We start from the raw sequence: 13,506 nt of genomic DNA on the forward strand, positions 1-13,506 counted from the left end.
AGTCTGATTGGCTAAGCCCTGTTCAGTATACTACATATAATTGTTAACATAATCAATATAAACTGTACACATATGACATGTATGACTTTACATAATAATTGAATTCTGTAATACTTAATGATGTCAGAGTTAACAATAAGATAATAACATGATAAATCAATAATGCCACTCATTTTTAAAACTGCTAATGCCTTTTATGAATTTGACCATTCAAATCCTCCATAATTCCAGTCTGAAGCCCAATTGCTAGCACATTGTTGCTATGACTCCATGACTGCTTTCATAAAGCAAGTTCCGTTGGCGACTATTTTTTGATAAAACGAAAGTTTTTTCCAGCTTCTGCCATGCCGTAACTTTGTATCACCTACATATATTGAGTCTGAAGTATCATATGCAGGCAAAACACACCATTGATGCTGGCAATAACAGTAAGCTCAGTATTATTAACATTGGAGGATGTCTTTGGAAGATTTTGCTGGGTAGTGCTTATAAGAGAACCGTGGATGAGTCAACAGTCCACAAACTCACAAAACCATTTAAAATAGAGGAAAACTGCAGTTCCTCGTGAAACATGTATGTTGATGTAATGTAGAAGTACGAGGGAAGGGACTTCAGTCAGACAAGTTTCATCATTGAACTACTGTAACATTTGAGGTGAGGAGGCGGGATGCAAGTGCGAGTTGCTATTATTCAAATCAGATTTAGAGTCCAGAACCTGAGTAACAGAGGTATGAAGAAAAGAAAAGTCCATAATGAAACAGAACTGACCAACAAGATGAAAGAAAACAAACAACAAGGTAATATCCACCATGCAAGACAAAGAGACTGAGCAAACACAGCGGTATAAATACACTAAGGCGAAACGAGAAACACCTGGAACTAACAAGAGGGCGGATCTACAAGCAGGTGGAGCAGAAAACAAAGGGGCAGGACCAGGGAGGAGTAAAACAACAAAAACACAACTGACAACTGTTTTATTCATGTACTAGCCCTGGTGTTCAAGCAGTACATAAAAAAAAAAAAAAAAAAAAAAAAAACAAACATTATACTGTTCATGGAATCATTTTAGACCACTATGGTGCTTGGTGATCATAGTATATCGCTGTTGTCGGAAGAAAACCTTGTATATCCATTTTTGACGTTTTTCAGTTTTTTACATAATTTAACAATGCTTGTTTCCTTTTGCATTGTCTGTAAATTTCATGATAAATGGACCAATAGAAACGGCCCAGAATTACTTGGAAAAAAGTCTGGTTCCATTGACTTACATTAAAAATAAAGAAATCTTTTCCTTCTCCTGTAAAGTTCCCATTTTGGAGATTTTTGAAGGTTTTCTTCCGACAACAGCTGGGGAATAAGTGTTTCTTGTGATTATTAGTGAGAAAAAGTTTAGTGATTTTTTGAATGATGGTGTGTTTCATCAAATTGTACTTTGTTGCCCCTTTATAAATGCTTTAGAATGTCCCTAAACCTTGGTTAATGTACTGAAGATGCACAGCATCTCCTGGTTCGTTAGTGTGATATGAAAAGGCAATGAAGACTGACTAAAACACATGTTAAAGAAAACTTCTTGTTTCGTTGCAATATATGGGCAAAGAGTCAGTATGAAAGAAGTGACAGAAGTGTGTTTGAGAGGTAGTGAAAGCCTCCCTCAGAGTCTACTGCTGTATGGCTCGTGCTGCTGAAGGGGAGTGTGATGTAAGTGTTAAAATAGCTCCTTATGCGCTGCTGACTAACACCACCTATAATAATCTTCAAAGGCAAAGGGGGGCATACTTGGCTGTCAGCCCACACACATGCACACACATATACACACACACACACACACATATATATATATATATATATATATATATATATATATATATATATATATATATATATATACACACACACACACACACACACTCATACCCTCTCTCTTCCTCTAGTCCTTCTCTCACGTTGGTTCACATTTCAGCATTCAGCAGTAAAGATACTATTTCTTTGCAGGTGTCCCATCAAAGGCTGCAGCGTGCTTCCACCCATGTGGCTTGTGAGCGAATGAGGTTACTAGCTCATTTACAGGCCATGCTGGGCTCTGGATGGAAAGCCCATGTGTGGGCTGTCTGGAATCTGAGTACAGGGTGTCATCCGTGGGTTTGATAGACTAATACACCAGCTCCTTCTTTCCTCCTCTCTTTAGTCTCCAATGTCTTCCTGCTCACCGTTGTAATTGAAAATGCATCTATTGCAAAGCCTTCAGGGCTTCAGAGAGGGAAAGGAAGGAGTTTCTATTGTTGGATAAGTTTGAGGCTGTTGGACATGAATGTTTCTACCCCATATTGCCAACTCTCTCTCTATAAATTCATAGGTATTAGCATGTCCTTACTTACTGTTTCTTTCCGGCTCATTTTATCTGGGATAGGATCTTGTTGGCTAGTCAACAGTGTGGCATTAGTCTGTGAACAGTCTTGCCAGAAAGGATTTGGAATGGTGCCGCAGACGGTCCCTAAAGAATTTTTTAAAGGATGGCTCTCTTACCATTACTGTAAATGTGAGCTGGGAATACACACACACACACACACACACATACACACACACACACATATTTTCTAAGCTGCTTATCCTTTTGGGTCATGGGTGTGTGTGCGAATATTTAAATTTTAAAGATCATGTAATGTAAAAGTTTTATATCAGTTATTGTTTTTTTTTTCTTTTCTAAAACTGTACATTCACGTCCAGAACCTTTTAGGAACCTGTATTTTTATGTATTATTTTTAAGAGTGTAGTGTTTCCTTTGGCATCCTCCCTTTTCTGGACAAGAGAGTATCCAAGTTTCCCCTGCAGCATCCTCAAATTAAAAACAAAACTGCGTTTGGAAATGATGGAGATAACAGCCAGGTCTTCAAGGTGGGCTGCAGTAGTTCAGTTTTAGCTGGCCTATCTGAGAGTATATAGAGCCCTGGGATCTCCTGCTTTCTATTAGGCTCTCAAAGTGTGGTTTCCCCTTATCCAGACCCTTGAAAGCCCCATAAAATCTCATTTTCTTACTTTTCCTCCTTTTCAGTTGCACATCAGAGCTGTCAAACTGAGGGAGCAGCTCACAGGCTTGGCCTATCAGGACCCTCCATCAACTTTGGGTTCAATGAGGTGCTAGCATGGGCTTCTCCTCATCCCACATGTGCAGCCTAAGTGCATGACCTAGATCTCTGTAATGTAAAACATGTGGCATTCTACCACACGGGCTCTTTTGAATCATCAATTATTTGAAATTACGGGAACCAAATAATGTAAGCTAAGTTCTTATAGCATTAGCGCAAAGTTGTCACAAACATGCACGTCAGAACTTAGCTTTGAATCTTTTAATTTATCCTAGTCATGCAAGTGCCTTGCATCCTCCTAAACAGCACCACACAAGGGGGCCAATGTCATTAAAGTAACAAGCATCGGTGGAGGTCAGAAGATACCATTCTTAGTTCTCTGCTCTCTCCACATCTGTCTCTGCTTTCACCCTATCTATTTCTGAACCATCACTAAAGATCCTCTGGGTTTAGCGAGGAAACATGGGAATGCGATTTTCCCCTCTGCAACAAAAGGGAAGGGAATTTGCAGGGAAAGGCTGCAAATGTGTCTCTTTTGTGGAAGCCTAGTGGAGGGCGGATAGTGCGGTGATGGTGTGAGCGCAGCTTCAGATGCTCATCCGACAGAGCCAAAGCGCGCTAGTAGCCTTTGGCTGGGATGGTTATCACTTGCTTTCATTGGCACACTAAGATACCATGGCTAAAAGAGAACTACTCTCCACAATTGCTGGAACCTTCTGCCGGAAGAATAGGAAGAGTGAAAAAGGAACAGGCATGCTGGCTAACAGAGAAATCACCCGGGTGCATCCTCACTAAAGGTTTTCTCTTTTCTGTCTGAATTTTTTAAGGGCTGGCCTGGGGTAGGCTCTCTGGCTGGCAAGTGGCATGACAATGGCGTTTCTGTGATAAGATAGAGAGAGCCTGGGCGGTATGAAAACGATGGCTGCTAGCGTTGTCTCGACTGAGATTTCGTGACTCCTCTATGACGAATCCCAGTAACAGAGTCTCTTGGCAGGTCGACGTGGGCCACATTGTGACGGATGGGCTCTCCGCTCACGAAGGAGCCAAAATGGCCCCTCCAAAAAGAGCACGATGTAATGCAGCTTTTTCATGCTCGTTGCGGGCCTCTGATAGCTGCAATGGCATGGATTTGTATCCCAGTTACAGTGAAAAGGCTCGCGAATTGGATCGAGCTTAAAAGTGAAGCAAGAAAGCCCTGGAAAATCAGTGCTCAAAGGCACATTTCAACTGGAAAGCATTTCTTTAAAGCCTTCACTCCTTGGTGGTTGACAATCCTATTAGAGCACCAACATATTGTAATTAAGAGAGAAAAGAGGTATAAAAAGAAAAAAAAATAATTTGGGGCCATTTAAATGGGGCTAACTTTGTAGTGTTCCTCATTTTTATCTTAAGACACTGTGGGCCTAAATCACTTTATTTCATTGATGTTTGAGTGGCATGCCCAGCATCTGTCAATTTCCCATTGTCACTACTTTTCAATGGCCGCATAAAGAAACTCGCTGGAAAATAACGTTTTCTTTTCTTGGAGATTTTGGATCAGATGAAAAAGGAAGAAAAAAAAAACAAACCATCAAAAGAAAGGCACCAGGCTTAATGATCCACCATGTCATCAGCCTCAATAGCTTCAAACACATAAGCATTAACAGTCTTCTGTTACAGCACTCTGAATATGATGCACTTTACTCATCTGCTGGCTTGCTCACACTTTTATTTCTAGGCTTTGGGTGTATTTGGGGTGGGAAGCTGGCAGGGCTTTAGAGAGCAGTGTCTCGTCTGTGTGAACTAGTGCAAGATACCACAATTTAATTAACACAATATATAAAATTATTCCATTCTGTCAAAAGGAATGTGCAATAGGCTTTAAGCACACAAAGATCTTCTAAAAAGGCCTTGTGTAAAGGTGTATGTAAGATCCCAGAAAGGCGCTCTTCAACTGATGTAGCATTGATGGGGGAGTTTGAGTATAAGCTTTCATGATGTTAAAACTACACCTCAACTTTGCTCATTTGTCTTAGTGAGAGCTAGTACCACTAATTAGTCACCTAAAGAAAACATTTATATATATTCACATACTCAAATAAGTCAAACATAGTCACACTTACTGTTGATACAACTGACATAACGACTTTAAAATTCTAATTTAACTTAATCTTTAAATGAATACATAAATAACTGAATCTGGCTAAAAAAATATGCTTCATGCCTTTTCTTTAAAATTGGAATTCATCTTATCACTTCACTCATGTTCAGTTGTTCAGGTGCTCTGTCACTCAGCAGACACTTGCAGCTGAACCCCACAGCCAGTCTCTGATAGAGGTAGAATTTCATGCCTAACGTGAGAGAGAGAGAGAGAGAGAGAGAGAGAGAGAGAGAGAGAGAGAGAGAGAGAGCGCATTTTTAGCTGTGTTAAAGCATCATCTCCATAGTATGTAATCTATAAATGTACCATATAATGAGATCATTTGAAGATTCATACAGTAATCACAAGAGCAATTCTCATAAAATTCTTTTTCAGCAGGTCTCTCTTAGCAATCTAATGGTTATTTATATAATTCTTTTCTCACAGCATGATTGATCAATTTATTGAACACACATTCTGTTACCTCAGTGCGGTACAGTTGTTAAAAAGTAATATGGAGGTAAATACCTTTGGGTTTAGTTTGTTTACAGCTTATCCAGGCACTGCCTAATTGTAGTCATCTTGTGCCACATCATCCGTTTAAGTAGCTACATAAAGTGAGAGTCTGCAGTTACAAAATGAACTATGAGTAACAAATATGTGAAAACACAACAAAACTAAAGCTAGCGGGGATATGTACATCATAGTTGCCAAGCAGTTAGCTGTAACTCTACTTTTGTTGACTTGTCTCTAATACTTCCTTACTGCTTCTATTAAAACTTCACTACTTATACCAACAAAGGCATTTTGGGGTCCTCTTTTGCTGAGTCTTCATCTAATTCACTGCTTCTTTATCTCTTTCAGTATTTCAAGTGGCTTGTAGCACTGCTGTGTAGAAAAAAGCATTAGCTGTTTCTTAACCCTCTGAACAGGAATGCAATAAAAACACCACAGTGAGTAATTTCTTAATGAAAATCTCTTGGAGCTCAATGAAACATTGATTATATGTGTATTACAGGCACTTCATCAGAAGTGGCTGAGACTGAAGAGGAGGTCACTATTACAGAGAGGGATGTGATTGCCCTCCAATAATTGTAATTCAGTGTTAAGGAGCTTATGCCTCTTGTTATCCACCCAAAAGAGAAATGGACGTGAAGAGCACCATGGGGAGAGCAATACAAGAGATTATCGTTTTAGAGGCCAAGCCTCTCCCCCACTCACCTACCCAGCAGTGACTTCAGGTCAGCCATCTCTAATCATTTTGTGAGTGGACAAAGATAAGCTGGCGCTCCCTCTTGGGGTTAGGGTAATGAACATTACTGCCCGGTTCACTGGCACGCAATGCGCGCCAAAGAAGAGACCACCAAGGGGGCAAGAGGGCTAATGCTTGATTGAACAATGTTTTTTTTACAAGCATTCATGTCTCAAGAGATCCCCACTTATAACCGGGACAGAATAGTTCATTCATCTGTGCGCGTTAGTCCATTCTCAATGTAAGAGATGAAAAATACAAACCTATTACAAAAAGTTAATCTTTTATGAGTTCTTAATTTATTTCTTCTCATTCATGCTCAACTATATACAGGCAGAAATCAAGTATAATTAATTCAATTGCAGTTAGCAGCTTTAAAGGTTCCTTAGGCACTAGCAGCTTGATGTTCTGAGGCCAGACAGTACCTACTTCTACCCACAGCATCCCATTTCATTTTAGATCTTTACCAATGTAGCCATGTGGAATTAGGCCTTTCTGTCGGCAGCAGAAATATAGAGTGGGATCCACAGTGATCATAATGCTCAACAATGTCTTTCACATCGATGTCAGAGGAAAAGAAGGGTTTGCCTATGTGCTGCACATCTTGTGGTTAGAGTCTACCACAAACATGACGCAGATGAGGAAGGCGCAGAGACAGTGGGAAGGCCAGAGAGAAAGAGGCAATGACAGCCTTCCTGCCAGAAAGCCCTTGAGATATTACTAATAGCCGCCTGGGCCTTGCATGTGGCCTTCCCACCACCACACATACCACCGCTCATTGCATCTGGCCCTTGTCGCAGCAAAGTCAGTCGCACAATCTTTATTCTTGAGAAGGAAGACCTCAAGTCACCTTTCTTCATGAACAGGTAAATGATCTTTGACCATCCAGAGGCTTTATCAGAATGATGTATTGAGTGACCCTTTTAAGTGAGTCTATCTGAAAGACTTATAGTGTGGTTAAACTACTCTTGAGCAACATTGGGGGGAAAAAGGAGACATACTTTTTTCTTTGCCACAACAATTTGTATCCTCTGTGCAGAGCAGAGAGCAAACCACAGATGCTGTGGTGGGTTAAGATGGAGTCTAAAGTCCATTGTTCCCCTTGTAACTTCTTCAATACAGAGTTTCTCTCATTTGCTTCTTCTTTCTCACTGTCTCTGATTCTCTGGTTCACCCTTTTCTTTGTAGATCTTCTCCATGGCTGACCAGAGCACACTGAAAGGCCTCTGGATGGCGGCTGGAGCTCCGGGGGGCCTTTTTGCCAGACGTGGCTTGAGGAAAGGGCAGCATTGTAGAAATCAGCAGGCAGCCATGGCTGCTGCAGTGGCCTCTGTGCAACTGGAATAATATGTGCACTAAGGTTAAGGGTCACACCAGTATTGCACCCCGCCAGCTGGGTTTTCACTATACCTGCCCTGTTCCCTCTAGTGCATTTGCTCAAGAGGAGAAAAATAACTAAATAAATACTATTAAGCAAGAATACATTTTAACATCATGTCCAACTGGATCAGAGTAGGAAATGCCGTTCTCTAAAACCGATCACTGCAAAGTTTAGGAAGTGGAAGTTACTTATAAAACACTGATGGAAGAGCACATTTTTCTGCCACTGTTTTTCATCTTTTACCCAAAAATAAAGGTGCCAGACAGTTCTTTGTGCAGTGTCACTGAAAAAAACACTTTTGGTTTCTTAAATAACCTATTAATTGATGTTTTTTTTTTGCAGTTGAGATATATGAATATGAAAAATAAAGTTCAAATAAACTCCACATAATGTAAAAGTTCTAGAAAGAAACTCATACATTTTATTTTATTATTATTTGAGCATTATTACCACCAAAAGTAATTCCTCTATAGCATTTCTTAAAGGACCACTGGTGGCACCTTTTTTTTTAACTGCTCTGACTGCTGGTAGATTTTAAATCAAAACATTTGTACACAGTCATTTTATATTTGTCCAGATGTTACTCTATATGTGTCTGGGTACCCATGGCCTTACTCTTTTCTTGTATTGAACTGCACAGCTAGTGACAGCCTTTGTCAAACATTTGGACATGTTTTAAGCCACATCTCTGCTCCATCTTCTTATCTTGACACCCTCTTTACCCTCAGGGAATTCACAGCCGCATGCCCACATGTGCCATCAGTCAGAAGGAACCTAAACACTCCGCTTCTCCATGCTGGAGAAAGATGAGCTTCTCTGATTAAAATCTGCAGAATAAGTCGTTCATGGGACACATACAAAGCAGTCAAAGCTTTGCTCATTGCTTCTTCTGTTGTCAAAATATTTGCGAGTTTTAATCTCAGCAGTCACATGATGGTCCTGACTTCTTGAGTAAGTAATTGCCATTTATCAGGCATCTCAAGTCAGATGGGTTACATGTTTTTGTGTTAGTCAAATTTACAAGTGAAGGCATTTTAGACAACATCTTCATGAAAAATATCAGTGGGAAGGCCTCATGGCTTTCTAGGCCTTCAGGTTCAGATCTACTAGAAGTCTGTAGCAGAAATTAGCATTAACATCGACTCATGTAAAATAGTTTCTTATTTTGTTGTTTTGACATTTATAGCTTGAATAGAAGATAAAGCTCTTATAGTTTATGATTTCACACTGTAAAATGTCAAAATGTTTCATGCACAAAATGTTTCAACTCAAAGAATAGGCCTATTATAACAAACCTTAAGGTGGACAATCACAACAGTACAGCTTTTATTGCTGTCATTTATTCCCCATCATGTGACTACTGAGGCAGGTGCCCGCAATGGTAGTGATGAGCTGTCATGAGTGATCTACAGGCACGAACGCTGTCCTTTGACCCCACATTACGAGTACATTAACCTCCTCAGGGATGCAGCACTCCAGCCCTAAAACCACTGACCTCAAGTCCCCTCGCAAGATGACAAGGGGTCCCCTCTGTCTCCTCTGCACCCAGCATGGTCACTGCATTGTGTTCCATGCTTCTTTGTACATGTTTCTCAGTCCTTCACTGACACTTTCACTGACCTTCCCGTCCTGCAGGACCACAGGGGCTCTGTCACGCCTCAGCATGAAGACTTTCTCGGTGGGACGAGGAGAGCAGCTCGGCCAGGGGGTTGCAGGTACCCTTCATGTTGCCTGGTGGGCGAGCTTCAGCATCCCGCTGCTGGAAATTAGTTGGCGGCTGGCCTCTCATTCTGCTGGTGTCAGAAGCGGGCCCCTGATGAGAGATTTGTTGATATGATAACTCGATTAGGCCTCGGGCTGAAGGACATGGTGGTAGAAAACCAGTGAAACAGAGGGAGGCCTTTCTCCTTAGCCTCTCCTCAAGAGATCACAGCTAAGCCTTGGCCATTGGTTAATTGCACAGCCAATAAATGGCTTTGTCTTTTGCAAAATCCTAGAAGGAATCTAGAATGAATGAATCTGTATTGCACTGTAAAAAGCTGCCGGTGAGATACAGTGCTCCTGAAATTACTATCTCTCTTCAACACTGGCAAAATGAAATGTTTGGCTAATGTGATCTCTGCTTAAAATAAATAGTTTATGAAATGAACACCCAGACGACAACATTTTGCACAATAATTTAAAGATAAAAGTCCAGAATAATAACCATACACATTTTACAATGATCAATCTTACATATAAAAGCTCAGAACCCACATGTAGCAAATAAAATTGCTATATTTGTATTATAGATGTGTTCCTATCACCAGCACTGTAAAGAAAATCTGTCATGTTTTTTCTACAAGTCACTATTTCTCAGTACACCATTCTGAATGACTTTGTTTACATCTGAATGACTGCATTATGCCGAAATTTTTAAAATTTTATTTGATTCATTTATTTTTTGTTAACTAATTGTTGTCACTTAGCATTTATTGTAAGCCATCCAGTGAGCCTTGTTATGGAAAATTGCAAAATATAAAGAACTTTTTGTTGAAAAAAAAATCAACTTTTCCATTTAGGGTTGCTGGAATATTCTATATGTTCTGAGTGAGTCAGCCCACAAATTGCCCAATGCTTTCTCCTCAAACATCAGAAATAATGCAATTAATCAATTTAGGCTTTGTACCTCCACTGTCTCTTTGTCCTTGTCATTTGCATGACAAAATGTAAGTGTTCTATTGCAGCTGAGGCTTTATAACTTTCTGTTCTTTTCATTTTGCTAAGGCTAAATGAAATATGCATGCATTGCATAGCCATCACCATGACTACTAAATACCTCCACTTATCACCATAGCAATTCTGGATATTAACACTTATGTGTTGTTTTTTAGATAAATGTGATCAGCAGAAGTCATATTGATTATGCCCTGCCTATCCCGTGGCCACTCGAAACTTCTTGGTGCATACATTATTGCTGAATACGTTATACACTATGTCTAAGACATCATTAGTATTAATTTAGTATCAGTACTGCAGTTCAGTATAATACAATATAATATAATAGGTCAATAGTTGTGAGATACGTGACTTTTGTTCTGTGCATTCAGTAGTAATTATTGCTTAGAGGCGTTGCTTTGGCAGACAAAAACACTGTCAGTATTTGCCACACTTCTTCAGATCTGTTTACAGAGCAGGGCCTTTGACCTGCTCTAAAGCATCTGCATGGCTTTATACAGAGCTCTCTTCTCTGGGATGTCTCCCAGTCTTATTTGCCTGAACACTTTTGCTTCCTTTGGTCTATTTCTTTGCTCTGATAAAGAATGTAAGGACTTCTTTCCTCTGAAAGCATTTTGTGTTCCTGGAATTACTATGTGAAGGGGTGACTCAAAGCATCCTCTTTTCTGTCAAGATAGTGACATCTACTGGAGAATAAAGATAGGTCATCAATAAATTACTAGTCATTTTTTAATAGTTTTAAATGGCATCTTCCACTGCAATAGATATTTTCAAAACTGGACCTAGAATCAAAATACAGTCAGATTTTATTTTAATGAACAGTTGTCCCTTGAGCACAAAACAGGGTGGAAAATCTCAAGTACGTTACCCAGAACTTGAGAGTGGTCATTTGAATACTTTTGCCTGTAATTGTTATGTTGTTATTTCTGAGAACCATATATGCTACAACACTGACACCAAGTGGCCAACATTGTTGCAGTCAAGTTCTGGATGTTTTCTGAAATATAATTTTTTAGCTGAATGTTTCTGAAAACAGTAGATGGAATACCTGCTAAGCAATACAGCCTGCCACACATCCCAGGTGCCATTGGATCCCTGGCATGTGCAAGTTGCAAGAGCATCTGTACAAAGACTTATATCAAAAACTTATACCAAAGATCTTATACAGCTGATGAACAATATAGTGAATTTAAGTCTGTTTGGAAAACGGAAAGGTAAGAGTATTTATCCGTTCCTTTGCATAAGACTGTAAAATTTTGCAGTGCGTACTGATGAAATGTCTTATTAAGAGTTTTACGGGATTACCTTTAGGCTAGGTGAATGTTTGTCTATGCTAGAAATGTTGAGAAAAATGTTGAAAATAAAAACGATATAAATCACATATAATCACATATATAATATATAAATCACTATTTTATTGTCGTGTGACGGGATTTCACTCAAATATTTTTTTTTACTTTATTATGGAAGCTTTTATAGCATACTTATTTTTTCAAATAAAAATTCCAGCCCTTCTGGCCTTTCTATCCCCTGAGTCCTGTCCAGCTCTGGGGGACTGCATTATTATTTTGCCTTTTGATTATATGTACACCTTTATATATAACACTTCTCCTTGCATATATGCAAAGCTCTCCAGATTATCATCCATACACATATACAAAAGAGGTGAGGACAACACAATTAATAGCAACTCTTTCTTCCTCTTCTAGCCTGTGTTTAGTAACATTCTTTTTATTAAACTCAGATATGCAAAAACTCAAGAATAAAGGCCTTCGTCTTCCCTCTTAGTTATCAACTACAGACTGAATAATAATCAACATAATGATCAACACAAGACCAGTAATAACTATATTAAGTAAAAACATTATATATCGCTAATACTAGATTGTTTGGAAACACTTAAAAGAAATATGAAAATAAATAATCTGTGAGGTTTCTTCTCATAGCTGGCTCTTCAGCTTGCTAACATTTGTGCTTTTTGGCCTTATCTCCTTTTCTTTGCCTCATGTGAACCTAAAGTTAGTTCCTAACAAACAACCAACTGGTTGAAAGTTTGATAGCTATATTTTAGTTCACATTTAAGTAAAAATCCTTTCACAGTTTTAATGGTTGCTGACTGGTGTTACTTTGCAGAGTGAGTAACACCAGACCCTTACCCAGGTCTTATTGGCTTACGCTAAGTAATATATAGAGGGATATATAGACCCCTGAAATTGGCCTAATGATACCCCTTATGTTCTGTGATGAGAGCAGTAAATTAGTCAGAATTATATCACCATGGGATGTGTAATGTCTGATATGATGTCCTGAATATCTGGAGTCTGGTGTTATTTTGTTATTATTTTATTGCTGAAGCCAAACTTTATCTGGCTTACTGTACTTAAAGGGTGTACTGGGTTACTGTAATAATAATCATTTTAATATGATGTCTAAAGATAAATAACATTACAGAACAATGTTGAGATCAGTTTAGTGAACTAGGTTTTCTTATCTTAGCTGCTGAAAGTTAATTTGGCAGTCAGATTTTCTGATTGATGTCGCAACTGCGATTTACATTGTGATTCATTTCTGTAAATTGAAGTTCAAGCCTGTTAATCATGCCCGAAAGATCAGGACAACCACTTTTTGAATGCTGAACATGCCAGACTGCTAGCTGTGATTTGTTTTGTTAATTGTCATGTCAGAACATATGTTTTTTAGTTGCTTCTTGTTGGCCTAACCCTTCCACAAGCAGCTGAAAAGCTCTGGCAGGTTACTGTTCCCTCCATAACACAATGTTGTTGATAATAGAGGCTATGAGTAAAATTGGAGCTCTTGCAATTTCAATATTGCACTTTTTAAAATTGGGATTTAGATATAAAAACAATCTTTCGGTCCTTAATGCAGATACTAAAATTTCATTTTTAATTATATCTGTAACTTTCAGTGAGGGCTCTTACGAAAGAAAGTTATT

Source organism: Pygocentrus nattereri, chromosome 26, assembly GCF_015220715.1.
Source record: "Pygocentrus nattereri isolate fPygNat1 chromosome 26, fPygNat1.pri, whole genome shotgun sequence".
In the NCBI taxonomy this organism is placed as follows: domain Eukaryota; kingdom Metazoa; phylum Chordata; class Actinopteri; order Characiformes; family Serrasalmidae; genus Pygocentrus; species Pygocentrus nattereri.